This window comes from Sander lucioperca, chromosome 17 (assembly GCF_008315115.2).
Source record: "Sander lucioperca isolate FBNREF2018 chromosome 17, SLUC_FBN_1.2, whole genome shotgun sequence".
Classification (NCBI taxonomy): Eukaryota; Metazoa; Chordata; class Actinopteri; order Perciformes; family Percidae; genus Sander; species Sander lucioperca.
Window position 1 is genome coordinate 4,289,666 of NC_050189.1, and position 25,989 is coordinate 4,315,654.

General features: G+C 39.7%; 1 long non-coding RNA gene across 1 annotated transcript; it reads right to left on the reverse strand.

Annotated features, from left to right (window-relative positions):
* Window positions 1-8,341: 8,341 nt before the first annotated feature.
* Window positions 8,342-20,723, reverse strand: LOC118493638. The gene is made up of 3 exons (XR_004895591.1): window positions 20,713-20,723; window positions 14,071-14,073; window positions 8,342-8,460 (listed from the first exon to the last, which is right to left on the reverse strand). It is a non-coding gene; the product is annotated as an uncharacterized LOC118493638 (long non-coding RNA).
* Window positions 20,724-25,989: the final 5,266 nt, after the last annotated feature.

The following is a 25,989-nucleotide window of genomic DNA, read 5'->3' on the forward strand; positions in this document are numbered from 1 at the left end:
TGAAATAGTCACGTTATTGAATCTATTGATTTGTGTACTGAACACGTTAATGTCGTTATTTTCATGTGGTGAGCACAAATTTTAAAGTAATGTATTTCAATGGGAAGCATATTTCATGATCACAGAACGATTACGGTAGCGAGTAGTTGATGAGGTGAAAATCCGCGCAGGGAGGTTGGTCGGGTTGGTGGATGGATCAAACAACACAGGACTTTCACCCCGGAGACTGGGGATCGCGTCCCACGTGTTGCAGTTCCTTTCCGCGTTATTCTCTTCCTAACCACAACCGTCCCGTTGTTGTGGCCGGCGTGTGGCGTATCATGTCCCCGTTGTTATGTCCCCCAGAGCAGCCCAGTGTCATGGCAGTTCGTGAAATGGTCACGTTCGAAAATCGTGACCTGTACACGAAACAAACAAGAAAATCGTGACCTGTACACAAAACAAACGAGAAAATCGTGACCTGTACACGAATCAATAAATCAAAATAACATGACCATTTCACGAACTGGCGTGAGACCGGGTTGCCACACCACTAGTGTCTATGCACTTTTACCTGTGTCTACTATGCTACTCGTGTTATGTTTTCTCTTATGTTTTTCTCTCCTCCGTGTTCTCCTTGGCTACTAGCAACTGCGTGGATGAGGGGGGCGGTGGGGGGTGCGCAGTCACAGAAGGCTTGTATCATGTGGACGCGCTGACAGTTTGGTTGTCATTACTCAGAATTCCTCATGGGGGTGACAGAAACTACGCATTATAGCTTTAAATAAAGAAATCTAAAAAATAAATAAATAAAATATATATATAATATTTATTTCTGTTTTCATTTTCAGCCGAAACTGTAACGTTTAAAGATATTTAGTTAAACACGTTGGTCCGAACTATCTGACGTTTCGGCTGTGCTTATTTTTGGTACTGTGTTGCTTTGCTAGCGTCTTTGATAAACCAAATCTAGCGTTACAAACAGCAACTACAGAACAGAACTGTGACCCAAAAGGTAAATTAGGTCTCCAACCTAACGTCAGTGAAAGAGTTAAAATATGAAAGCATCAAACATGCGTTTTATATGAATGAGATGAGAGTATATCCAGGTGTTTCTCGCCCCTGTTTGCTCAGTGCTGTTAAATTGTATGTACAGGACGCAGGGGTTTTCTACCCGGAAGTTATTGTAAACAAACATTGTGATTGGTTGGTTACTCTGTGGACTTAAAGTGTCTTTAATCAACATTTGTCAGTAGCAAGGTTGGCTCTCAAACCAATGCTATGGGAAGCATCCACCAAGAGACCTGAAGTTTAGATGCTGCCTCCACGAGTATGTCAAAAAACATCCTCCTTTATCCTCCTTTGAGAACAGGAAGAAAATGTACAACAGCTGCAGAATTCTTTCTTCCTTTTATTTCCTCTCACAAAAAGTGAGGATAGTTCCATTTCAACTGTTGACTGAATGTTTTCATAGTATTTGAATAAGAGGAGTGCTTTTCACAGTGCAATAATTAATGTGGTCAGTAAAACACAAGTGTGGACATTGTGTTATGACTGTAGCAATGTGTTTCCTTGTCAGGTGCATCACTGAGGCTAACAAGGCCAGGCCTCAGTTCATGCTAACCTATGTCTGTTGCCATGGAAGCCAATCCATGCCTGTGGAGAAATGTTCCCCAAAAATTCAACCATTAGGAGAAGGTAATGCGGTTTCTGAGGTTGCAAGAAAGAGGCACGTTTATTTTGAACGTGGGCCAGTATTCACCATGAAATCGATTATACTTTTATACAAATGGAAATGACGTGGTGGAGAACAAGTGTTGCAGAACACAATGTTTGGCTCCAATGACATTGGTGCATGTACAGTACAGTGCAATCAGATTGCTGTGCAGGGGGTATAAACTGAAGGATATACAGTAGGTTTAGCTACATCTGTCAGTCAATTGCAACTGGCTAAAACCAGCGTATCCTTTTACACAGTGGCCATGGCACTAAAGAAGAGACAAACATGAGTAGTAGTTAAACTCATCTCATTTTTGTGTCTTCCCTTACAACCACATACCGCTACCTCTTCTTTACATAAGGGCTGTTTTCCTGTGGGAACTTTTATCTTTCACCCTCCAGCTGAGATTTATAATTTGGATCACAGAACAGGAGATGTCGAGAAGAGAAGAGAGAAATAAAGGAAGGAGTGTGGGTGTTTAAAGACAGATAATCCATTTCAAGGCTTCCCCATGGGGAGGTTCTGTTGTGTTGTGCTGCTTATTTGTTTTCCAGAAAGAAGTTGCTTTGCACCTCTTGTGGTTGCTGCTATAGGCTTGTAGCGAAAATGACGCAGGCGGCTTTTGATTTGGGAGAGGATGGAGGATATTAATTCTACAGGAGAACTGGGGGGATTTCCTAAGTGAATGTCTCTGTGTTCAAATGGCCTTGCTGGCCCCCACAGAGTAGGCTATCTGTCATGTGGGTCACTCTCATTGACAGCTGTTCTCTTTGGCTCCTATCAAGGAGAAAATGACCACTACAACTCAGAGGCTTCTCACACTGCTGCACACACACACACACACACACACACACACACACACACACACACACACACACACATAAGTTGAGTGTATAGAAATGTGTCGGTGTTCATGTGTGCTTGAAGACTTGAAAAGAATGGTCATAAATTGATTAAAATTCTTAGCATATCTAATTAGATCCCAGATGAGTACGGCTCAGAGTGACTTAATTGCTTTGGATTTGTCTAATTTCATCTCATGCTGAGGTTTCAGATTGATCTCTGCATAAAAACCTCTTATATATACACATAACTGTGAAAGGGTCTCGCCCATAACCCAGAACATCTGAGCAAATGCATGATAACACAAGAGAAGATGAGGAAGGGTTCACAGTGCTCTTACAAATGCATGAGATCAGTCAGAAAAGCTCTAAGGGATTTGTTCATGCTGGTTCCATGCTGCTTGACCAGACAAATCATATCATAGATCATATTATAGATGGAAATGTATCTAGCATTATGTCACTTTCTAGCTCTGAAATATGCACTTTCATCTAAAGTATTAAAGTCTGACGGTTTGAGTGGAATATTTAAAAAAGAAGTGGACATGTTGGATGGAAAAAGTGGAATGAATGCACTTTGAAATTATTGTGATCTTTAAAGTCATAATCCTTGAGATTTTTATCATATCAAACTCATGTCTTGCTGTAGTCAATAGATAGATAGTATTTAAACTAATTACCTCTCTATATACAGTACTTGTTTGCATTGTAAGTGGTGGAGTCTGCCACAGGACAAAATTTGGAATACAAGAACCAACAGTATGCATATTTATTTATGTATTACTCTGTGTCACCTCCTACTGTACACAATGCCATTTCTATTCATCCGCACCTTACTCATCTGTATATCTGTATATATATATATATATTATTTTTTTTTTATTTTTTTTTTTACCTGTCTGTTATAAGGATGTTTATAGTGTACAAATTATTACTATTATTATTTTACTCTTATTCTATTTTTTATTTATTATTTCCTATAATACTTTTTCCTGAAGTATATGTGTCTTATTCTGATGTGTGTGAATCCTTTTTTTGAGCTGCTGTAACAAGGGAATTTCCCCAGTGTATTATTAATAAAGTCTATCTTATCTTATCTTAACCACAGGTGTCGCCATGTCAACCACAACAACAAAGCTTGAAGCCCATAAACACTTGATTTTTCTATAACATTAAATATTCATGGATAAATAAGCAACAATTAAAGTTAAAGTTTGGGAAATGTTATTTAGTAACATTCAGGAACTCAATTTCTTATTTATTATTGCTGTCCATCCCTGTCTGTCTGTTATTTGTTGTATGTTAAAGTGTATTTTTATGTGCTGCCTTCTTGGCCAGGGCTCACTTGTAAAAGATATTTTAATCTCAATGTGATTTTTTTCCCTGGTAAAATAAAGGTTAAAAAAAAAAATGAATCTGCTTCATCAGGACTGTGTGGCTCAGATGTGATTGACAGTGGCTTGGCAGCATTAAGCAAACAACCCACAGAGCTTTTGATTTAAAAGTTGTTAAATCCTAATTGGTGCATGGACGTAGGCGACATCCCATGTTTCCAACACAGGAATCTCTCTATGTGAAATAACACAAACTGTTTTAACGTTGCCAGAAAATTGTGTGTTCATGTGGAACCACATCACTCATAGAAAAAAGCTAATTAGGAAAATTATAGTATAGTATAGTAGTATAGTTATAATTTTGTAAAAGTGTCTTTACTCAAATACTGTGCTGAAATACATTTGAATGCAGGACTTCAATTTCTACCAGAGTATTTCTAAAGTGTTTCACTTCCTCCACTACTAAACAACACAATGTATATGCACGATCACTCCTCCTGTGTAAAACCTTTGTGTTTGCTTTATCCATTTCACGAGAGAGTGTTTTGACAGTCCAATTACAGGCAATCAATAATCAATGGAAGTATATCAATGTGGCAGCGAGCCTCTCTGAGTTGTTAATCAATTTATAGAGGGCAACAATTACACAGCCATATGTTTGTTTGCTCTTTGAGATTTTTTCATTGTCATGTACCACTGGAGCCCTCTGAACGTGAACGGCGGCAAATTAATCGAGAGCAGAATGATTGCAGAGCTGTCACTTGATTTGGATTTGTAAATTGTCTCCTCACACCAGTCATTTCAGGTTCACTTGCCTGTTAGTGTTAAAAAAAACCCAATCAACAGTTTTCGCTGTACCGTAATTTGTCAACAAAGAATACAGGCTTGCTTTGACACCAGAGGCCATTCTGATTGTTCAGCTTGACCAAAACTGGCAATTTCATAAACAAATACATAAGTATCAGCTTTTCAGCATGACGCTTTTATTATGTGAGTGCCACCTACTGTTTATGTTGTCTGTGTTTTCATGAAAAGGGCTTTAAATGTACAATACAATAAAGGAATGAATCGGCAGAAACGTTAAGATTAAGTGATACTGTATATATAATATGATTACATTTTTTCACTCTGTTGTTAGGTATTACAGTACACACATTACACACAGGCCCGAAATACACACATACACAAACAGGACATATACATGCAGTAATGGAAGGATGTCGGAGTGAGAGGGCTGCCCATTAACGGCGCCCCAAGTATATTCTATTCAAAATAAACTTTGCTGGCCTACATATATCTTGTATTGAACGGTGTGAACCAGGGTGTTAAATTCACAATAGCTTCAGAAAGTTCCAACAAATCCCAGGGGGAGATTGACACTCCCCAGTATCTGCCTGAGTGCCGCCCACATGGCACAGACAACAAATCAAGTGGCACTTGCAAGGACAAGCGCTGTGAAAATGAAATGGACACATAAAGCCCCATTCTACCAGACCTGTCAGAATCCACCAACAGAGGCTCTCTTCTTCATAAGCCTGCCTGAGATAAAGTTATTACTTTCCAGGGAGGGAATTACAGGAACAGCAACACACAAAAAAAACACACAGAGCCCTAGGGCAGTTTGGAGTTGTTTATCTCACCTGCGCATTTGTCTAAATTCCTCACATTTGTTTCATCTAAATTTGGCCCTGAAGCGATAGCATGTGGTGACGGGTGCCCTGCGGACAGGTTCAGATAAAAGACTGAGAAGGTGTGAGAGGAGAAATGGAACAAGGGTGATTGACTTGGGATTACAAAGTCAACTAAATTTGTGAAATTTGTGTCAGGAGAAGGTAGATAAGCTAATAGACTGGTGAATGAGGAAATATTGTGGCAATTAAATACATTTCTCAAATAAAGAATGAAATAGCATTGATGTGTTAGACATGAGTATTCCAGTGTAATTTCTCAGCTCCCTTTGGAACTTTTTGCACATATACAGTACCCGTAAACAGATTTTGATGAGTAATATTGGTGAAGTTCCCCTTTAATTTACCAATTATTTTCTGTTTAATCATTTGGCTGATACATTTTCAGTAGTTTGTGAAAAGGCCCATCACAGTCTTAAAAGAAGATGAGCAAATATTCCCATTTGTGATGCTGGAACCCTTGAATTTGTGGCATTTTGTTGGATAAAAATTAACTTAAAGATGTCATGCTTTTGGCAACACCTGCTTCATAATAAAAAAAAATGTGTTTAACCAGTTGAATGCTTTTAATTTGAAGCAATGCAATGCACAGTGAGGCTGATATCAATGAAATGAAATGACAGACTGTAACACTGGATTACATTCATCATTTCCTGTGAATACCTAATGCATGTTAAGGCAATTTGGCTCCAGCAAAATGGCGGACTCCACCTCTAACAATGGAAACTGGAGGTAATTAATGAATGTAAATACATTGAATGGTTGTTGCTGACAAATTCTTTTCTGTTGATCAACTAATTGACTAATCACTTGAGCTCGAGCTCAAGCATAAAAAACCCATGTTTATTTCCCAACGTATCACTCATGAGAGGAACGGCGGACTCCACTAACTATGAAAATTGCCATATTGAGAGGTGATTAATTCAGAGACTCATGTTTATTTCCCAACTCGTGACCAACATCCCCAAATTGTTGTCCCCAAAATATGGAAGAATCCCTGCACACTGCTATCTTAATTGGTTTTGTTTCATGTAGAATAAATAATGAAACGGGAACAGTGTGTATGGTAATTTTTTTTTGCGACATGTCATTCAGTATATTGTTAGCCAGCACCAAAGTTGTTTTAGCTGATGAAATAAAATGGTCAGCCTTGGCTTTTTAAGTGACGAATAGTTGGAAGTCTTCAATTTTCTCAAATGTTATGTTGCTAATAGTTCATCATCTGCTAATGTACTTTACAAGCTTAGAGTGGTTCTGATGGATAAAAATGTATATCTTAGCAATAATGTGAGCAAGTTTGAATAAGCTGTTCTAAGAAAAACAGCGCCTTTAAACCAAAGTTTGGTCATTAGTTCCTATTTACCATTACATCCTCTATATCTTAGCTTACAGGCAGAGTGGTAATCATTGCAGAAGGAAGCCAAGCCATATCAGCAGTACTCTAATGCAGGAAAAAGAACTACTTAAAGTGGGATGAATATCCTCTTATGATATTCAGTATTTCTCCGGTGACACTTCAACCTTTGTTCGAACTGAAAAGTGGTTGAAAAGTTTTCTCCATCCCTTATTTTCCCAGGAGAGATTTACAATCAGACATTGAGAAAGCCTGTCCTGGCCCTGAGGCACACACTACCTGGTAACTAATGAAAATGAAACATTTGTTCTTTAGGGCACCTCACAGGCACACACACTGTTAGGCTCACACTAAAGACTGCACACCCTTTGATAGATTGGCAGGAGGGGGGGCGAGAGCTAACTTTAGCCCTTAATGGTTTGAAATATGCTTGCGCTACCATTTTTTCGCTGTGAGGCCAAATGATACCCCCCTCTCTTGATGATTTATCAAGCCCATTCAGAGCCTTCTCGTCAGGGATAAATTGGCTCCTGCCTTGTGTTATGCCCTTGATGGATAATCGTCTCATTTTTCTTGATTATTCTATCTATACGGCTGTTGCTTAAAATCAAAATTAATACCACAAACATAATGCTTCGGTCATTCTCGCCTCATATATCTTACATGATGTGATGCCTAATGGCCAATGATTATGACACTTCAGAAACCAAATTAAGTGACAGTTTACAGAGGTTCTAGTGCAATTTGACCTTTGACCTTATGAGCTTTGCTTTGATCAAATTTAGCTGCTAGATTTCTAGTGACAGTCATAAATGTCATCACAGCTCAAATTCCACCTTTATATGGCCAGTTTTGGTCTCAACAGCGTTATAACTGCAATCTCATGTCATGTCTCTGAACTTTATTGCAATTTATTTTCCCAAACCAACAGTACCTAAAGGTGTATATGCCAACATGTATGTACCGCCAATTTCCAATTCGTTTTTTTTACTTAAAACAAAATTTTAGTCAAATGTACACACTCAAAACCACATTCAGAAATCTAGTGATTTAATTAAGCATGCTGGCATATTAAAGTATACTCCATTTTATAATTTTGTGAACAAATTGCATACTTAAACAGTTACAATTGGTATGTAAGTATATATAATCATAGTACGTAATAGTACACTTATGCCGTTTTTCCACTACATGGTACCTGCTCGACTCGCCTCGACTCTACTCGCATTTTTTGGTTTTCCATTATGAAAAGAAGTCCCTGTTACCTGCCAACAGGTACTTTTTTTAGTATCACCTCCGTCGAGGTTCCAAGCGAGCTGAGGCGATACCAAAAGGTGACGTGAAAACCTGCAGACTACTGACTGGTCAGAGAGAATCATCACTAATCACTGCGTCATCATTGCTAGCAACAGACAGGGGTGTCACTACCCAATGTGAGTCAAGTGCAGATGTGAGTTGCGCATGTGCCACTTTGCGACAAGCAGGTGTTGGAGCTTTGCAAAGGACGACTTGTGAGGCTTGTTCAAGTTATACAGATATAACGCTCACATGTGCACTCGACTCACATTGGGTAGTGATAGTGGGCTGTGTCATACTGAAATTTGTGAAATCCATAAAATAATAAACTTTTCTCATTACAAACAATAACAGAAGATGGAAATCATTTCAAAAACGTTTTAGCTATCTATGATTGTTTGATTGCTAATGTTAGATCAAAACGCTATTTAAGTGACAGCCTTTGTTGTGTTTGATTGCTAACTTGTAGCCAGCAGTGATCGAACTTCGTTATGCGGGTTTGTTTGCATTGTATTGACATTACAGAAGTCTCTCGTTAGCAGTTTGCATTGGCGTTATGCCGTAAACCGTTTAAATCTGAGCATGCGCAACTCACATCTGCACTCGACTCACATTGGGTAGTGACAGGGGTGTTCTGACACCCGACCTTTTTAAATAGTTTAGCCAGCGGCGTTTTTTTTGCTGCCTCCAGCTTCTTTTGAAACAAAATGTGTCTTCTGGCTGTGGCAACAGCCACATGCTGAGAATCAAAAACAACACACCTTGGACGTTCTTGTGTGTGTGTCGCGTTAGGTCACAGCAGTTTCCTGCGGCGTCGCTATTACGACCAGCCGCGCTTGCCTCACGCATGAGGCGGTACTAAATCTGCAATGGAAAATGGAGAAAGGGGTACCGCGGCCGAGTCGAGCCGAGCCAAGCCGAGTAGAGCTGGTACTAGCAGTGGGTAAGCGCCATAAGTGTCCACTTTATTAGGTACACCTGTACTGTCTAATGTGATCTAATATAACTCCCATAAAGTCTACTTTCATGACGCCTGTAACGTTTTTTTGTTTTGTTAATTCAATTATGTGTTAACACTGAGTCATAGTTAGTGATAGTGTTGTACTGGACTGCATTATAATCAGAAGTGTTTCTAAACTTCTGACCCCCTCGTGTATGTAAATGGAGAGGATATAAAACACCTCAATTGAATGTAATCCAGTCCAACACCACCTTTACCATAGTCTCGCATTGCCAGACCTTCCTCCACAGCGCTGCAGAGGAGGGTCTGACGAGTCCACACAGCATTCCGCGATGGGAGAAAAACGTGCTCTGGTTTATTGGCATTTCTTTAAACCAATCACAATTGCCTTGGGCGGCGCTAAGCGCCGTATGGAGCAACGGCGGAAGGAAATATTTTTGGTGGAACATGTATACGTTTGAAAGTTGTTTTAGTCGTGCAAAAGAAAACTCAGATTGGACAGATAGTCTAGCTAGCTGTCTGGATTTACCCTGCAGAGATCTGAGGAGAAGTTAACCATAGTCCTCATAAATCGACCAGATTTTAAAATGCCAAAACAAAGAAAGCCCAAGGGATGCAACGGATATCCGGCCTAAATGAGTGAAATCCGGCAGAATTTCCGTCGGCAATCGAGCAGTCCCGGAAGTGGAACGTCAAGGATATGGACCACCTTTATTATGACCTCAGTTATAAACACATAATTGAAATTACACATTTCCGACAACGTCATTATGAACATTATGAGCTTTGTAAAGGCAGGGCTGTTGTATTCCATTGCATTAGATTGTACTAAGAATATATAGTGTGCGGTTTTGATACAGTTAAGATCTTTCTACCTAAGCAGACAAACCAAAGATGCCTTTGTCTTTTTTTTAATGATGTTTTATTTTAGTGTGTGAACAATAGTAAATATACTTACCTTATGAGCACTTGATACCATTAAACTAACATGGTCTCTGTAGCAAATAATAGTCATGTTCATCTTGCTTTTTCAAGAGGCCGACCTTCTATTGACACCACGGTGACCTCTCACAAAGAAAAACATAATTATGTTAGGCGATGGGAGGCATCTCGGAACCAAATATCAAAACTGATAATAACATTTATATTTAAAAAGTGATGCAAGTGACATGAGGTTACTTTATTTGCAAAGTCATAACGCAATGTCTTTCAATTTAGAACACATTAATATCTTATTTCATGCTTTGTCTGTCTGTTCCACTGGGCTGCTTTGTCCTTTCATATATTTGTGTTTTCGTCCCGGGCATTTTCTCATTCAAAATAGGCAATTTTATTTTGACAGCTATTTGTATGTAAAGTGCGAGAGGGATGGGGGCCTTGTCATTGCTCCTGTACCTGCTATTTGCTGAAGCAGCCTTTTTTTTCTCCCGGAATAGTCTAAGACATCCTCCCAGTGGATTAGCCGTTATTCCTCACAATACATGCTCAGCAAGGTAAAGTTGAGAAATATAAAAAGAGAAAGGAAAGCATTTTGTGGCAGCTGACTCACTTTCAGACTACTATTTTTCTCTCTGGTGTTATGTCATTTCTATTTTATTTTTTTTTTGGCAATGAATTCTATACATGTAAGAATAAGCAAACTCACCATTTGCTTACTCTTGTATAATAATTGTATTATATTTATGATGGTATTACACTGAGCGCAGCACTCACCCTGCACAGCATTTAACAGCATTACTCTCAGTGGCTGGGGGTTTATTTTACCCTTGTTGCAAAATTCAGCAATTCTAACTCATGGCTATAAATTAGTCTTGCATTGGCCTCCGACACCATTCCTTCTGAATCAGCAAAACAGAGTCAATCAACCACTTAATGAAGAGTATAATTTTCAATTCTACAGCTTCACTTGTACTTCCAGTGCAAACTATAACACATCATGCTTTTTATATCATGTTGGGCACAGTTTAAATTTCTACTTGATGTCATACCCCTTTAGAATTGACTTGGGCTCAATTGAAATATCCTAAATGTGTCAGTATACTCCAGCAGAACTGCTTATTGGATGGTCGAAAAACTTTGGAAACATCCCGACTGCACTTCACACAGTGATTGGCCAGCTGTGTGGAGGTGAGGAAGTAAGAACTTCTTCTCTCAAACTTTTTTGTAATACTTCATACAACTATTTCTGTCCCTTTTTGTGTGTACAAACAAGTTAAACACTATGAATGTCTTTCAGAAGAGACTGATGGGGGCATTTGGCTGGGGCATTTTTGTGTGGAGTTCTGTCCTGGATTTCCAAAGGCATGCAGGGTGGATAAATTAGAAACTCTACCTGTAATTATGTTTGGGAAACAGTTGCCTATTTACCCATCCAGAAGACATGGAGCAGCATTAGCATTCTCTAGCCACCTGGTAATCAATATTCCAACAAGTCCTCCAAACTATACGACAAGACCCATATGAAACTACAGCCAGCAGAGGGCGTCGCCACTATAAACGTAAATATCAAGGGGGTAAGCCTCTCTCCACAACGGGTACCTCCTATGGCGCCATTTTGATGCTAACAAGCCATCACCCGCCATTAGCATTCCATTGACTGCCATTCATTTTGGCATCACTTTGACAGCAAATAACTTTACATCTGAAGCGTTTAAAGACTTTATTTGTCCATTGTTTATTTCTAAAGAAACACGACAATGTATAAAAGGCTCCATTACCTTGTACCTCACGTTATGGCTCCGTAGTAGACGTTTTTTTGTAAAAATAGGCTAACGATTGTGTCATAACCACGCGACTTACTGTCACATAGTAGAGGAATTACCGTATAGTCAGGAGAAGCTCGCAGGCAGTTTCAACTCAACTTATTAGCTGTTTAAGTTTAATTACTAATGTTAACTAGCATTTAGTTAGCAAAAATTAGCCTGTGCCTATGTTATCTCCTTACATATACCTACGCTCTCCGTCTCTGCAAGATTCGGAATGATTGAGATTTCTCTTGGCACAGCTACCAGAAGACTTACAACTTTCAGACAGGTTGCTCACGTCAAATCTACATTGTCTCTCTCAGTTGGAGGCTGCGCAGTAACTCTCAGCCCTCACCGGAAAAGTGCTTCTAATATCCTTCACTGGTCTCTGTCCAGAGCAATGGGATCTGTAGGTCCATTTATTTTACTGTCTATGGTAAATATGCATTGGACTTGCTGCTTGAACACACATCTTATGGGGGCGTTTTTCAAAGGAGGACCATCTCCAATATTCACTCTACTTTTAAGCTTTGGTCTAGTCTCCACCAACTATTGAAAAAGATATCTGGCTTTTCAGCTGCTAAATGCTCCAGCAGGTTCGTTATCAGAGCTTTTTCGCTGAAAGTCAGTCTGTTAAAGCTGGAAAAATAATGGATAAGAATGGTGAGCTTGAACCAAAACAGTACATTTGTGTGCCACACAAAAACAATTGGCTACGAGATGCTGAAGTGCTTCGTAGAGCTAAAGGTAACTGCAGTGTTGGGTGTCAGACAACATGCAATCTGTTTTCACAGACCTTTGTTTACTCAATAGAACACCATTTTTTTTTTATTTGCTGGTATAGTTGAAATAAGCATTACCATACTGTTTGAAATAGGTGAAGAGTTAAATATTCTCTCATTATTTTCTCTGATAATGTAATCCATCATTACAACCTGTCAGGTATGTTGGTAAGCAGGAGGATGTCCTCGGCGGTTACTGAACAGATGGCAGCCATCTTAAGGTGCAAACAACCTGCCACTGAGGAGGGACAAGCGTGGGAGCGGCAGAACAAAAAGAGAGTGGTGGCCAATATAAAGAGGATTACACAATCTGTGGAATATTGTTTGCTTGTAACCGTGATTTCACCGTGACAGTTAACTTTTCATTTAATACTGCAAAGGACAAACAGAGCCGATCAGTAGCAAACTGAACTTCACAAGTACTGATCCTGCGAAAGGTTTCCTCAGTGTCAATCAGTTGTCAATCCCAAATAGATTTTGGCATTTTAGTTTGAAGATTACTTTTTTACATCTTTCTGTCTCACTGGATTGGATCTTAGGTGACAGTAATTACTGGTTGCTCAATCTAATGTCATTGGCACTTGAAAAGTTGAAGGAAAGTTTCACATTTTGGGAAATCTGTTTTCTTGCATAGCAATAGATGAGAAGATCGATGCAACTTTCCCATCTGTACAGTAAATATTTGGCTGGAGCCAGCTGCTGGTTAGCTTAGCTTAGCATAAAGCCTGAAAACGTTGGGAAATAGTTAGCATGGCTCTTTTCAAAGGTAACAAAATCCGCCTAGCAGCACCTCTAAATCTCACTAATTAACACCTTACCTTGTTTGTTTAATCTGTCAAAACCTAAAGTGTTAAATCTACTAATTGCGAGAGCAGTTGTCAGGCAACCAGCGGCGGAAGTCACTGCACCCGCCCAAGAAATAGTCCAGCAGGTATCACTCCATAAATCTGTGAATTGGTGTTTTTACACTTTGGTTTTTGTACAGATACGTGATATGTATCAAGCAAGGCTAGCTATTTCCCCATGTTTCCAGTCTTTATGCTAAGCTAAGCTAATCGGCTGCTGGCCTCAACTACATGGTTGTATAGACATAAGAGTTGTATCAACCCTCTGATGATTGATGATTGATTATGTGATTATGGTAAGCATACTTCCCAATATTTCAAACCATTCCTCTAAGAGTAACATAAAATGCAATGCTATGAAAAGGATTGATCTTTGCTTGAGAGATAATGATAAGACATGGTAACACCTAGGCGTTTGTATTTGTCAACCCCACAATTTGCAAATAATTGAAGAGTTTGTTCAAGTCATCACACCAGGACAATTCAGATACTGTAAGGTAATGGAAAGCACAGAAAAGCAAACACGTTCTCTTTATATTGGTTGTGAATTAAGCATCTGTAAAAGCTTTCTGAAACAAAAACAGTCATTTTCTCCAGCAGCGTTCATATCACAATGATCTGTTCAAATTTCAGCATTTCTATTTCACCAGACAGTTGACTTTTTGCTCTTTGTCTTACATCTGTAGTTCATCACAATTATAGTGTTTGACTCTTAAACAAATCCCTACAGCAGAAACCCTTCCGCCGTATTCAGCTCACGTACTACAACGTGGTTCCTTACCCAAGACAAAAACCTTTTGAACCTTAAAACAACGATTCATCCGGGCACAGCTAAATAATATCCATGCATTACATTTTCATCTGGCTTCTCTGGGTCCCCATTTCGGTTATTTTCTTGTTTATTTTTTAGGCAGTAAGGTACCCAGTCGCACCCGCATTAATATATATTTTTTCCTCTCTCATGTCATGCCATTCTGAGTGTGGTTTCAATTATGCATGTGGTTCTTATATATGAATGTATGATGTTTGACTGTGCAGAAATCACTTAGTGAGTGTTTGTATGGAACACAATGAGGAGTCTCAGAGCATGCTGCTGCTGACAGCATATTAGGTGTTTAGGAATGGTCACGTTGGTAGTCCATGGGTTAGGAAATGAAACAGTCTCTCCTGTTTTTCTCACAGCTACAGTTTAGTTTATCCTTAGGTACCTCAAACATGTATTAATGATTATTATCTCGAAGAAAACCATTAAATGTTTGAGGGGCTTATTCAAACACACGTGCACGATGACTACAGTGCGTCTGCTGTGTGTCCTGGAAGGCTGTGCAGAAGCGAATGTTTCAGAATAAGCATGAGCTAGTCTCGCTTTGCCTAGTCTCGCTTTGCCAGACCCTCCTCTAAAGCACGCTGAAGAAGGGTCTGGCTACTCCACATAGCATTCGGGGATGGGAGGAAAACGTGCTCTGGTTTATTGGCATTTCTTTCAACCAATCAGAATCGTCATGGGCGGTGCTAAACTCCACACAGAGCCGCTGCAAAATAGTCGTGCGAGAGAAAACTCAGATTGGACAGATAGTCTAGCTAGCTCTCTCAATTTACCATGCAGATATGTGAGGAGCAGTTAACCATAGTCCTCATAAATCCACAAAATGTAAAATTCCAACACAAAGAAAGCTGAAGGAAACGGAAAATACATGCACCCGGCGGAATTTCCTGCAGCACCGGAGCAATCCCGGCAGTGTAACCCGAAGGATATATACTACGCTTTGCCAGACCCTCTTGCCAGACCATCCTCCACAGCGCTGCGGAGGAGGGTCTGGCAAACCGTAGTCTATATCCTTCGGGTGTGCGTGTGTGAGTGTGTGTGTGTGTGTGTGTGTGTGTGTGTGTGTGTGTGTGTGTGTGCGTGTGAGTGTGTGTGTGTGTGTGTGTGTGTGTGTGTGTGTGTGTGTGTGTGTGTGTGCGCGTGTGCGTGTGCGCGTGCGCGCGCGCGCGCACGCGTGCGTGCGTGTGTGTGTGAAAGGTGATGCAGGCAGGGAGGCAGCCCCCTTTTCTCCCGAAACACTTCAATGTTTTATTTATCAGCGGTGGCAAAGCAAGCGGTATGTTTAACTCAACAACACTCGCAACAGCAGCAACAATCTCAGCATGCTTTTTCCTCAGTCCCAGACGAGCAGGGAACTTTTGTTTTAGAAATAATGTGCAGGAAAATGTTCGTGCTGTGATTCATTCCGCTCGATAAGCTGCAAATAGCTGCTCTGGCGTAACCTCCACTACAGAACATACAAAGGGAAGAGAAAAGCAAAATATTCTTTATTTGAAGAAATAACAATGTCTCTGGTGACATTCGGGGTAATAAATGATTGATTTAGGTTTTTATTCTGCAAACAATTTGATATAATTGTTATCAAGATTGCAGAAGATGTTATACAAAGCAATTATATGCTCATGAAGTAATTGCATTGCTTTATGCGTATTTGGATCTAATGAGAATTACAGCACTGATTGTGATTATTAACCCTATCATCCAGTTTATTAACTTCTCCTTTGATAGCCACCAAAACAGATAACCCAACTTGCATGGTAGAAAGAAGTAATTTACTTTATAATTAAAGGCAATTAGTGAATCAATTACAGCTTGATTAAACCTGAAGGAAAAGACAACAACATGGCATGAGCCGCGACAGGCTGTACTTGCAGATAGGCACCATTATGGTCCCATCAAACATAAACCCCGATAATTGAACCTGGGGTTATAGAAAAAATCAATTTCTAATCATGAATTGTCATATCCCAAGTGTCCATGCTAGCATAGCACCTATTTTTCAAAATTGTCCTGCCATGGAGGGTATGATGCTGTCTTAAATTAAACTTGTAAATATTTGTCACTTTCAGGCCTTCGAATATCATATGACAGTGCTGCCAGGAGAGATGTATGGCACCAGATAGATAGGTGCCCATTTTTTCTAAATCCATTACAAACAGGCCCAATCACAAAAGAAATCCCTTGAGTTTTGATCTGTTGATATATGACTTTAAGTTCAAAGTTATTTTCCCTCCTACCTTCTCTTTCTATTCAATCAGAGTGATTTTCTGATTAAATGAATTAGATGCCAGTTTTACCCTTGTGGATTATGACATTTTAATGACGCAATTCTGTGCTTTTACAACCCCTGTTTATTCCCATCCTAAAAAAAATCTCCCTTTTGATATTAGCGTAATTAAAACTAAGAGTAAATAGAGTCACTAATCAGCGCAATTCCCCTCAATGGCAGTTGGTACAAAGCCATCCTATTTTGGTTTTCTGACAGGCTGCAAGGGTGAAGCAGGATAAATGGAAAACGCAACCTCTCCGAACCCATACTCTACACACTAAACACAAGTATGGTGTAGGTGCCTGCCTGCCTGCTTGTTTTTTCAGTTATATCACTCGGTAAGTAATGCCTTTGTTGGAAACAAGATCAAACCTTGAGCTATATATATATATATATATATATACATATATATATATATATATATATATATATATATATATATATATATATATATATATATATATATATATATATATATATACATATAGTTATAGCTATAGATTAAAAGCAGAATTCATAAGCAACCAAACACACCCTTGCTTATTTAAAGTGCCCATATTATGAAAAAATCACTTTTTCTGGGATTTGGGGTGTTATGTTGTGTCTCTGGTGCTTCCACACACATACAAACTTTGAAAAAAATCCACCCATGCTGTTTAGAGTGAGATACAGTTTCTGAATGTGTCCTGCCTTCAGTCTCTGGGTGAGCTGGCACGGCTTGTGACGTCACAAGCCGAAACGAGCAGGCTAACCACAACCATTAGCTCTTTATTCCATCCATTCCATCCATTAGCTAGCATGCTAACGCTAGCATGCTACCTCGTTCTCAATAGCAAAGCACTGCTACAACACACACAAGTTCACCATAATCTACAAAAGAACTACTTACATGTGCGCCCTCATTTAGAAGTCTCCCAGCTAATCCTACCTTGTAACTGACCGAAGTTGTAGAAACAGCCTTTCTTTTACTGTCTATGGAGCTAGCTAGCTGACATGATCTACATCTGAGCATCTGCAGTGCAATCAAAGATAGTACAGAAGAAGAAGAAGAAAAGAGGTCTCACTCTGTGGCTAAAACAGAGACCAGGTGAAAAGAGGATCTGCAGCAGTGAGAGAGAGCACTGCAGTACAACAAAAATATGGTGTTTTTTGAAAATTAAACCATGTAAACCTATTCTGGTACAACCTTAAAATACAATTATGAACCTGAAAATGAGCATAATATGGCTGCTTTAAATACTCTCAGGGGTTTTGCTGTTTCAGCCTTACTTCTGGTCTGGTATGACCAGTAGCTTATGGTGGCTAGTCCATGGTAAACTTGGCTTGGGAACAGGAGAGTTGCCAGTTCAAGTCCTTGCATGGACCAAGTATGGAGTGTGGACTAGAAGTGTCAGTTCACCTACTGGGGTGAACTGGCACTGCCAAGGGGCCCTTGAGCAAGGCACCGAAACCCCAACTGCTCGGGGCACCTGTCCATGGGCAAAACCCCTCACACTCTGACATCTCCCGCGTGCGTGCGCGCCTGCGTGCATGTGTGTGTAATAAAATAATAGAATGAATTTTCTCAAGAGAGATTAATAAAGCATACATTAATGTAAGCAAACTTTACATCGATATTACTGTGTAACAGACATTACTGAGTCAGTTCTGCTGATGCTATGACTCTTCTCTACCTGTTCGACTCATAGACTGTATATAAGAATGGACCAACAGATCCCGTTGCTCTGGACGGAGACCAGTGAAGGCCTTTAGAAGCACTTTTCCGGTGAGCGCTGAACGTTACTGCGCAGCCTCCAACTGAGAGAGACGACGTAAATGTGACGTGAGCAACGTGTCTGAAAGTTGTAAGTCTTCTGGTAGCTGTGCCAAGAGAAATCTCAATCATTCCCAATCTTGCAGAGACGGAGAGTATAGGTATATGTAAGGAGATAACATGGACACAGGCTAATTATTGCTAACTAAAATGCTAGTTAACATTAGTAATTAAACTTAAACAGCTAATGTAAGTCTAAACTGCCTGCGAGCTTCTCCTGTACTATACGGTAATTCCTCTACTATGCGACAGTAATTCGCGTGGTTATGACACAATCATTAGCCTATTTTTACAAAAACGTCTGCTACGGAGCCATAACGTGAGGTACAAGGTAATGGAGCCTTTTATACATTGTCGTGTTTCTTTATAAATAAACAATGGACAAATAAAGTCTTTAAACGCTTCAGATGTAAAGTTATTCGCTGTCAAAGTGACGCCAAAATGAATGGCAGTCAATGGGATGCTAACGGGGGGTGATCGCTTTGTAGCATCAAAATGGCGCCATAGGAGGTTCGAGCTCTGAAGCGAAGCTTACCCCCTTGGTTCGACTACCTTTTAGAATTTCCCATCATCCTGTTATTGTCACTAGCCACAGCGGCTGCTGTTCAGCAAAAGGTACATTGGCTCGCTTTAAATAAAATTATTTGAGAGTTTAAGAGGAGAAATCCCTCATTGGTGGAACCCCTTTACTGCATGCAGTACTTGAATTGAGTAAATGTACTTAGTTACTTTCTACCCCTACTATACACAGAGCATGATTTCAAGGTATTTCTACTGTAGCTTGACAAAATTAAATAAAGGAAAGGATGTTTTTTTATTATTATTATTATTATTATTATTGTTTGTTTTTCATGCTCGGAGTGTCCTTGTAGATGCTTTGGTCAGATATGACTTTATTCAGAGTACTAAAACTGAGACATCAAGGGCTGCATCAAGTGATGAAATAATGTGTTTTTGAAGGTGCTTGTGAAGTGCATGGGCTTACATCATCAACAGACGGTCTCATGCTAGGCAACAAGCTGCTCAAAGTTGCCTGGGTAGGAGATAATGATTATTTGCTTTTCCAACAGCTTTTGCTGACATCCCAAAAGCACTTCATAGAGAGTTTCAAGTAACAAATACGAGAGAAAAAGACAATTGTGGACACCGGCCACCATATGCTGCGGCACTGAGTGGTGTTGTTCAGTTCACCTGCCATTTTTGTGTTAGCTATTCCAGCCTCTTCCCTCAGCCTGTGATGATTCATGTTGTTGAGCACACAGAAAAAAAAAGACTCGAAAGCTTTTCAAGAGCTTTCCTCTAATTTCTGTACTTTGCTGTGCCGGGTCAGGCGTTGCCGGGTCATGGATAACGAACACCCTTTCCATACTTTCCACTTAGCGGCCGTCTATTCCAGCAAAAGTAATATATTGGATGATTTGGATTGACAGAATACTAACAGTGCAGTAAGGTCAGAGACCTCTTCTTTGGGTTTGCTCGTTATTATTTTTTTCACCTTGTTAGCCTGAACACATGGCCGAAGCTCTGTTAGCAAGACTCCACTATGCTGTGATCAATGCCTGGGGATAGTTCGGGAAGAAGCCAAGCATGAACGCAAGTGAAGGAGCAGAAGTGAAGCACCAAGTTTTTTAGGAAAGCTAGCACTTTGGGGGGCATTTTCCCTATCACACATGTGAAATAATTGGCACATTGTATAAAGATTCTTACACTATTTCAGCTTCCCATTACTCCCTCCTTATTAGATCACTCACATTGGTGGCGGACGCACAAAATGTAAGAACCCTTCAACACATAGCCAGTGAAACATAAGGGTTTGTTTTCACTGTCATTGTTGGGTGTTGAGTAATTTGCAGGACATGAGTGAGATTTGAATCTGAGTTCCAACTGGTCATATATAGTTAAAAATATTGTGGGTGATATCGTTAGACAGGGAAACAGGTAAACATACGATTTGGGATTTTGTTTTTGTAAAAACAGTAGTTTTTTTTACGTTAGCCTTTCCATTTTTGGAATCCTTTCATTAAAAAAATATTCTACATGTATCCATTCACGTTTGAGATGTAAAAGTCTAGATCAGTGAAATTTACAAGTATTTACTTATTTTGGCTATTTCGAAATAGTGCCATTCAAAATATAGTTGTTAACACTTAGAATTCTTTAATACATTGAGATTATAAGCGAAGACTGAGGGACTTTTTTATTATTATAATTGTACAATATTGCAGTTATTTTTTTGTGAATTTCTAGGTCATAGGTCACTGATAATAATCATAATGGGACATCGAAGTAGTTCACTTGCAGTTTTTGAAGTAATGCAAAATCACTAACACTCAATTTCTATTCACATTTACAGTAAGGACAACACATTTTGGATTGAATCCTAGTTTTGAGGGTGCACTGCTACCATCTTTTGTCGTGTATTAAAAGCGATCTCATTATCTTGCTTGACTTCTTAGAAATAATCATGGAACATTTTGACACTTTGTCACCATTCGGAAAAATACTTTCATGTGACATCAGGGATCAGAAAACCCACAGCTCACATGGGATTGAAAGATGTGAATGACAACACACAGTTTGGAACAGAGGTCATATATTCACTGTAGCCATACCACCATTAAAAACTATCATCTGCATGTTCTACTACGAGTGTAATAGGAAGCCAGATCTTACTGGGGTGAGATACTTGCCAGTGGAGGATGTTTCTTAGAAGATGTTTGAGTCATGTAACACTATGCATTAGATCCTACAGCTCATGTATATACAGATGCATGAGGTTAAGCAACATAATCTAGACTTAGCTGTAAAGCCTCTAACAATAAAAGTTATGTTGATTTTCAGCTGTTCTGTTGTTAATTATGGGAACCTAACAAAATATCTACAGAGAATAATGTAAAACTAGAGACGCATGACCAGAAGAAAAAATGCTTTTTGCTGGCCAAGATAGTTTCCCATTTGGGTCCACCACAGGTGATGCAAATACAAAAGGAGAAACTTGTGTTTTTGAGTGAAAAAAAAGGAAAAATATTGTATGATGAAATGTCAACCCTCAGAATGACATACTAGACTATCCCTTCAGCGCCATGTCTACATGTACCTGCACATTCTATTTGGGGATGGCTGAGAAACAGAGTGTGCAGGCAATTATTCAGTCCATTTGTGTTGATTCCTCAACATTAATCATTAAAGCCGAGAATGTTGCCATTGTGTACTCCCCATTTTGGAATTACTGGAATTGTGTAGTGTAGTGTGATCTAGACCTACTCTATCTGGAAAGTGTCCTGAGATAACTCTTGTTATGATTTGATACTATAAATAAAATAAAATTGAATTGAATTGAATTTTCCTCTGGTCATGTTCTTTATGTACTGCATATTCTCCTGTTAGATCTTCTGGCTGATGGAGAAAACTTAAACCTGCACTGATTCATATTTTCATAAATGGGCATTTTTTTGTTAAAAACAGCTGCTTGGGACGTCTAGTTAGCGCACCTGGTTGAGCAGGTGCCCCATGTACAGAGGCTCAGTCCTTACCGTAGCGGCCGCAGGTTCGGTTCCGGCCTGCTGCCTTTTGCTACATGTTCTCTGCCCTTTCCTGTCTTAAGCTGTCCTGTCAAATAAAGGCCTAAAAAATCCCCAAAATATAATCTTTAAAAACAGCTGCCTGTTGTGGCTGAAAACAAGTTGGATGAAACAATGAGACTAAACCAAAACAATGAGCTGAAAGATGCTAAAACACCTCCATAAAGCTTATTACACATGACCCATTGCTTATATGAAAATATTAATTAGTGCAGCTTTAAGTTTTCTCCATCAGCCAGAAGATCTCACAGGAGAATATGCAGTACATGAAGAACATGACCAGAAGAGAGTGGTGTGTACACAATGGCAAAATTATGGGCTTTAATGATAAATGTTGAGGAATCAACACAGATGGACTCAAACGTTTTGACAGAATTGGTGCTTCTTTAAGCGTAAGGATGGAGTAGAGTAACTCAACCTGCACTAATGCTTCAAGCGATCAAGTGCACGGTTTCTCTTTTTAATGTCCAACCAAAGCATTGTTAACAAAATTATTCTTAGAAATAATGAAACATGTATGCACGTTCCTCTATACAAAATCTTGTATGCTCACAGAGTAACCTGTCAAGTCTTTCTCACCCCACCAGGCACTGTTGCTCCCTCTTCTAACAACTCATCTTCATAGCTTTTCTTTGAGGTCGGCCTCTATCATAACTGGAGGGTAACGTCTTCCCTTGAGAAACAACACACTCTGAACTACAATGCTGCCTGTGTACAAGAGATGCTGATGGAGCAGCCTTGAAAAATGGGGGGAATGAACATTTCAGATGACCACTGCAACTGTCAATTTCCCTAGTGGCCAAGAGATTGCTCTTAATGCAGTAGAAATATTCCCTGCAGGCCCCCGTCAAACCAGTCATAGTTGGCACACTGCGTTGTGAAGAAATGGACACACAATGATGAAAACGCATGAGAACATGATGATACACTAGAAGGCCGAGCAAAGCAAGAAGGCTCACATTTATTCACAAACTGAGACTGAAATTAATGAGGTTTGCTAGCATGTCACAAGCATGGCTGAGGAGCAACTAGCTGGTGTCAGGAAATCATTTATGGGAGGTGTCGACTTCACGGATTACTCTCTAACATTCCTATAATGGATACTGACTGGGCGGCCTGCAAGGCTCATAAAACACATCAAACCCAACACATCTTTTCCCCCGGTGCTCGTCAGAAAGCTATAAATTGTGGGGTTAAGGGCATGGTTCATCAGATGACACCCCAGCACACACACACACACACACACACACACACACACACACACACACACACATCTTCCTCCACTCTTTATATTATCCTTTCTAGATATGTATCTCCCTGTTGGCTGCATCTCATCAAGTTTATTTTCATTCATTGCACTCCTTGTTTTTTCTGTGGACTCCCCTTTATTAACTTTCTCTCTTTCTTGAATGTGGCATTTCAATGTGACTTAGAATCACACCTGCTTCTTTTTTGTTCTAGTGAATCAGGGCCTGGGGTGGGGAGGGAGCAGTGATAATTATGTTAAGTGATTTGTGCCCAGTCGTGCAACTCCTCGAGTTAGGCATCTTTGATGCCCTTCACTTAGCCACCTCGCTTGGTAAGTTCTGCTAAGCCTGCATTCTCATAAAGACACCACTTACTGCTCTAATAATGCAACTTTCACTTTAAATGGATTGGCCTTTTTATACCAGTAATTGGTATTTTACAGTAAATTGGATTGTATTTGGGAGAAGCCACTTGATCTAAACTCAAGATGGGGAATTGAATTTGAGTTTTTTGCTTTGGTTTAGTGCAATTGGAGTGATAAACGGTAGAGAATGGGGACAAATGAGAGCTGCAACATCACCCACCAGGTGGCTATCCTAATGGTTACATTCTGCCACCTTCTCTTCACTTCTCCTGTTGTTCTTTTTTTTTTTTTTTTTTACTCAATTTGAAATAGAGGCTGGCGGGCATGTATTTGATGTGTTAAGGATAGATGGTTGAAGAGTGCTGACTTTGCATAGTACTCTAAAGATAGAGCAGGATATATGGAGGCAGGGAGGGGAGGTGGTTAGAAGACTGCTGAACTATCCCTCTCTTTTCCTGGAAGCAGGCCAAGCTGGGGCCTTCAGTGGGCCTGTTAATGAGGCTGTATTGCCAAGCGGCAGACTTTTAAAGGCTACCTGCCATATATCTCTCTCTATCTAAGGGTTCGGCTGGGAGGAGGTGCACCTCAGTCCCACATGTCAGCACAGGCACTGACAGGTGCCATGTGGCGACCAGTGCCATCGTCAGTACCCATCTTCCTCAAATTTGCTCCCTTACTGAGTATCACACAGTCCGGTGGCAATGTATATATATATATATATATATATGTATATATATATATATATATATATATATATATATATATATATATATATATATATATATATATATAAATAAAACACTGAGATACTGTGAGAGCACTGGAACAGCATTTGTCTTCTTGGTTTTCTTAATACTGGGCTGTTTTTAAAACGTCCCTCAATTTGGGCAGCAATTTTTTTCCTTGCCCAGGTGTCACTGATGTGTTGGGATGCAGCATGCATATTTGTTTGTATGGGTGCTTTAGGAATCTATCTGTGTTTGGAAAGAGCCTGAGGTATGACCACACTATCTCTTGCCACCTGTGGGAAGAGCCATCACGTTTAGAAATACAGTGAAACTCTGAGCAGTCAACTCAATCAATGTTTTGCTGCTGCTGCTGCTTCTGGGAGTGACTCACACAGGTTTGGGGTTTTGGAGCATTATATTTTAAGCAGGTAGAAAAACTGCTGTATCCCTTCACCACAACACAGCCTGTTTCTGAGTTAGAATGATTATGTTTATTTGTTTTGTACGTTATGCAAGTAAATGGGACATTTTTAGCTCATTATTGTGTATGTCAACCTTTAATGTTAGCTGTATTTAAACCAAGACTATGTAACTTTTGAAAGAATTCCACTTGCAAATGTTGAATTAATAAACAATAAAATGCATCGCCGCTTAATTCACTACACAAAGGTGTTTGGCTGATTCAGCCACTTGGTCTGGTATGAATAGTAGCTTATGGTGGCTAATTGTAGCCTTTAGATATTGCTGTCAGTTCAGCTACTTTATCCCTTTTCTATACTTGTGCTACTGTTACACAATGTTTTTGCATTGACTATTATCCTATAATTGTCGTTTGTAGCAACAGTGGTCGCTTTTCAAAAAAAGTAACATGGTGCCCGCATCACATGGGGCGTTGGGGGGCAATCCTGTCTGAATGAAAATTATTTATATTGTTGTGCCCCCTCTGAATATGAAGATGATAAAATGTTTTATATTGTTTATGTAAATAAATCATTCTTATTTTTGATTAAAGATTGAATGTGGTCTTATAAAAAAATTTAAGACCAAACATAGTTTTATTTATTATTTAAGTCATATTTTCTCAACTTTGTAAGCCAATTACGTACAGCCATGCATTTCCGGTGGAAAACAAATCAGATGTTGAGCTTGACGCAGGTAGGCGGGACTACGTTTGTTGGTCACTGCATGCTTTACTGTCATGCAGCAAACTGTTCCTAGCTAGCTTTTTAAGCTAGCGGACTTGTGTAGGACTAAAGCTTCATAACAGACATTAACCTCGATCAAATGTGGGAGGATTTATCGAGTCCCATGGCAGTGACGGCTCAGTCCCAGCGACTGCGGCGGCTAAAGTTAGCTTAACAACCACTGAAGTGCGAGACCTTCCCAGCCGCCATAACAGCATTCCTGATGCAAACACCGCACATGCAACATTTGCCCCGACATCAACGACTTGAGTACCCCGCCAAACTACTGTGTTTGTCAGCGGAATGAGGCCTTTCATCATAATATTATGTGGAAACAATGTATAAATGCTCAAGAACGTTTTCACGGACCGCAGACGTAAATACATTGTGTTGAGGGGATTCAGCACGCCAGCCGCAGACCCCAACTTTAG